Source organism: Ipomoea triloba, chromosome 7 (genome assembly GCF_003576645.1).
Source record: "Ipomoea triloba cultivar NCNSP0323 chromosome 7, ASM357664v1".
Classification (NCBI taxonomy): Eukaryota; Viridiplantae; Streptophyta; class Magnoliopsida; order Solanales; family Convolvulaceae; genus Ipomoea; species Ipomoea triloba.
In genome coordinates, this window is record NC_044922.1 from 13,965,010 (window position 1) to 13,969,905 (window position 4,896).

Consider the following 4,896-nt stretch of genomic DNA (forward strand, 5'->3'; position numbering starts at 1 on the left):
AGGGTAGCAATGGCATAGGCGGTGGCGGCACCCTCTCCTCCTCAGATTTGGTGTGAATAAGCTAAGTGTGAAGAAGGCGACGTCGTCGACAATCTGAAGGCGAGCGGCGGCGACGTTTTTTGGTCGTTCGTTTTGTTGTTCCTCAAATCTTCGTTCGTTTAATTTTTTGGTTTTGCGCAGATCTGTTCCTTTTGTGCGTCGTTTTTTGGTCAACTTTACGCGGCACCTATAGGAACGGGTGTCGGGTAAAGTAAATTAATTTACTTTACGCGGCACCCATACAGCACGCTTGGTTCACAGAATGAATTTGGAGGGAATAGGAATGCTATTCCACAGGGAATGGAATAGGTAAGGAATAGAATATGAATTATATAATATTGTTTGGTTCGTCGAAGAAATATACTTTAGGATTTGTATTCTAGTGTTTGGCTGGTTAAAGGAATAGAAATGAAATAGGTTTTGAAGACATAAATACCCTTATACAAAATGAATAATAATAATAATAATAATAATAATAATAATAATAATATTAATAATAATAATAATAATTAAGGACAGCTCATATATAAACAAATTAATAATAATAATAATTATTATTATTATTATTATTATTTGTGTGTGTGTGTGTGTATATATATTGATAGGTAAAAATTATAATTAATTAAATATATACATTTATATAATACATTATATTTCTTAAATATAAATATTAAATAATGTACAAAGGGTGTTTTTGGTATTTATACTATAAAAGCTTTTTCCAAGAGCATGGGAATAGCTAATACCAAAGCCCCCCAAGGAATGGCTATTCCCTTTGCAAAGGTAATAGCTCATTCCTTGGAATGTCATTCCCATGATAAAATGAACAAAACAAACAATGGAATAGGTCATTCCAAGGAATGCTATTCCATTCCTAACCTATTCCATGAACCAAACATGCCAATAGAGACCAGGTGTCGCGTAAAGTAAAATAATATTTTATTAATTTACTTTACATGGCACCCACTCCGCGTAAAGTTTCCTAATCATTTTTTAATTTATTTTTTTATTTATTTTTGAGAATCTACTACACCTGTTTAAACAGGTGTAGTGTAAAGTGATGCTTATATGATCAGTTTTTTAGTAGTGTACCATGATGCCATCAAATCACAAAATACTTGGCATATCTTTAATATTTAGTTATGTTATCTTTTATATAACTAAATGGAGGTAGATGAAACCCTTATGGTCAAGCAACATAGCTGTGGTTCTTCCAAGTGAGAGGTGATACGTTCGAACCCTAGTGGGGAAGTTGGGAGGCCAATTCACCTAAGTCCTTGTGGCTGACAATTTTTCAAGTATAATATAAATGGTCGGTGCACGTCGTCTTTAGCCTTCACCAAAAAAGACCAATATATTAGTTTATTGAGTGTTGACTTTTAATTAGTTTCGAGATATCATTTTTTAACCATTAGGTCTGTATATTGCGACGATATCTGATTTGTACGTAGTATTTTATTTCAAACTAATATTTAAAATATCATTAAGTCGTTTTGGACTTGTATTACTTATTTGATTGTAAACATCAAATTAAATATGTACTATATTATAACTAGTTATCACACGCGCGTTGCGCGATTAAACTAATGCCGCCCAATGCGTATTTTTAAATTAGTGTTCCTTAATTGGTTAAAGTAGTCATATAATAATGAGAGAGAAAAAAAATGCTAAATTAATAAAAATCAAGAAATAATCTCGATGCTTATATATAATAATAAAACATAGCGAAATTGTAAATAGCTAAATTGCAACTAAAATAAGTAGAAACAAATAAACCACTTACATGGTAGCAAATGGCGTGTCATCATTGTCACTTGTATTTGTGATCAAGTACTTTATAGTTCGTCCGGATAGGTTTGACAATGGCATTTGAGATGATGTACCATTTGTTGGTTTGTAAAGTCATATCATACATTCCAATGTCATTATCAAACACTATTGATTGAACCCGAGTTCCTTGCATTTAGATATAGCATTTACAATGATATTGGTGGTGAATGAGAGCATCTTCATAATAATAATAATACTAATGATGATAATAATAATAATAATAATAATAATAATAATAATAATAATGAAGGGAGAAAATTTTTATTATTTACTTACTGTTTCATCCTCAAGTACGATGAGCATATACTTTTTCTCAGGCGTTCCAATAGCGTTTTTTGGTTCGTTTTTCTTAATGACATGAACTGTACAACTCCAATCCATAGTTTGTGTGTCAATATCAATTAACTCTGCTGCATTTGTCATTACTAATATCCTTGTGTCATGGAAAATATGTTCATAAAGTATGTTATGAAATAATATAATGTGTATCACAACATAAATTCAAAAACCATAGATTAGGGAGTTAGGAGTAACTAAAATGTGTAGATTATAGAGGAGTATAGTGAGAACCACAACATTACATACAAGGATACAAGGATACAAGTCTAAATGAACAAATTATACAATAGATATATTTACATAACGATATTAAAGTTATATATACTAATTAATAAGTATACCATCATTGATTTAAAAAAAAATGTAATCATTATGAGTACAAATACAAATAATAGAATTAGAATGATAATATTTTGACAATCATACCTATAGAATGTCAAGTAGATAGTGTGTTGCAGAATATGTTAGGTTTAGTTTTGGGTGAGAATGGGAGGGGTTTATATACTGTTGTTTTGGGTAGAATAATGGTTTAGTTAGGAATCTATACAAAATTGTATTATAAAATATTATTAAGACTTCAATATTCTAATTTTAAGTTAGAAATCTATACAAAATTGTATTATAGAATATTGCCAATTTGTTTGAAAACTGCAATAAAGAAACAAATTGCCTAAAGAATTTAATGTTAAACTTCCGTTCTATTTAACGGAAAAATTTGGTAAAATTATAAGAGATTAGGATATATTAGGAATTTAATTAGAGGTTGCACAATAAGAAGAACACAAAGTACAATATGTTATAGCAAACTATTACACCAACATTTTTTTAGTTCCAGTTAAGGGTCTAACATTATTGGCTCTTATTATAAGTGTAGATAAGAGCTAATAAAATTAGGTTTATAATGAGAACTAAAATATGTTATTCCAATTATCTGATTAAATGAATGATTCAAATTATTTTGATTTTAGTAGTTTTTCTACTTACCCTATTTTATATTATTTTCTTCCCTTACAGGGTGTATGGTTGGAGGGAATTACAATTCCTTTCCCATCTAATTCCGAAGGCAACTAAATTTCTTCGTTTGGTTGGAGGGAATTGCAGGCAATTCCACGGAATTGCAATTCTCTCATTTTCATGGAATTAGAATCCCTTGGCCCCTCGGGATTTTAATTCCGTGGATTTTAGGAAGAAAAATAGATAACCTTAAGACAAAATTACCCTCCCTTATTTTAACCTAAAATTGATGTCTAACCTTCTCTTCAAAATTATAGAGTTTATTATTCTTCGACTTCCCTTTGTGTATGTTCCTTTAAATATTTATATGCAGCAAATATTTAAAATTTGCATTCTTTATATGCATTGTTTATATACAGCAACTTTCGTGTATGTTCCTTTGAACTCTTTATATACATAACTCTTTAGAATTTCCGACTACCCAAATCAAATTCTTGTGTTTTTTTAGTTCACGAGATACGGTAGATGAGTGCCTTTAAATTTAATATGTTATATTTTTTGGGGTTAAATATGCAAATGAGTCCAATAGATACTTGTCATTTAAGATTAATAATAATAACAACAACAACAACAACAACAACAACAGCAACAGCAGCAACAACAACAACAATCGGCATTTTGGACTTTATACTAATTATTTCCTCTCAATTCCAATGTATACCAAACATTGGAATTGAAATTTCTTAGTAATTTTATTCCTGCATACCAAACACTGGAATTTAAACTCCCACTTTATTCCCGCATTATTCTTTTCCCATGGAATTACAATTCTTTTCCCACTTAATTCCCTCCCTCCAACCAAACGCCCCGTTAAATATCTTGCATTCCGTTAGTATAAACTTTAGTAAAGAAATATTTCATTAACTATTTATTATTCTTAACTTATTGATTTCTATAAGAATAAGACTCAAAATTTCAATTATGTTTTTGCATTACTAGGAATGATTTATGTTATTATGGTATTAATATTTTTTGTTTGTACTTCTATACATAATGGTACAATTGTACATTAGTTTATAAATATTGTACTATTTTTTTATCGAAAAAATTGTTCTTACTTTATTTCCAAACCTAAGCAACCTAACTACAAAATTGTTGATCATAAATACAACTACATCTAGACTTTAAATGGCAGGGCTACTGTCTAAAGAATTGACAATATTGACACCCCAATGGCTTTAATTGAATACATTTACAAATCATTCTCAGAATTTTATCAATGCATGAAACTTATAAAGAAATTTGTAAGTACTTTTTACTATATCATTATAACAATATCATTTGTAACCATAGAATTCGGCTCAAATGAGGCCGCGCTTTAACGTGCGACCGGTGCGACCACTTAAAAAAGGCACCAATAGTGTTAGGAAAATGCACAACAATGAAATGCCCAAATACACCACAAAACCACACAACTCACCCAAACAAAATGCACCACACCTAATTGTGCATTTCTGCACACACTTAATCACCATCCGCACACATTTTATAACCATTCGCACACACTCCAACTTAGAATCTTAAACCAATCTAGACCATTAAAAAATATTACATGGATGCACAAGATCCGATCTCACGATCTTACCTAAACAAATGAGGTCATTGGAACCCTACCCTATATATATATATATATATATATATATATATATATATATATATATATATATATATATA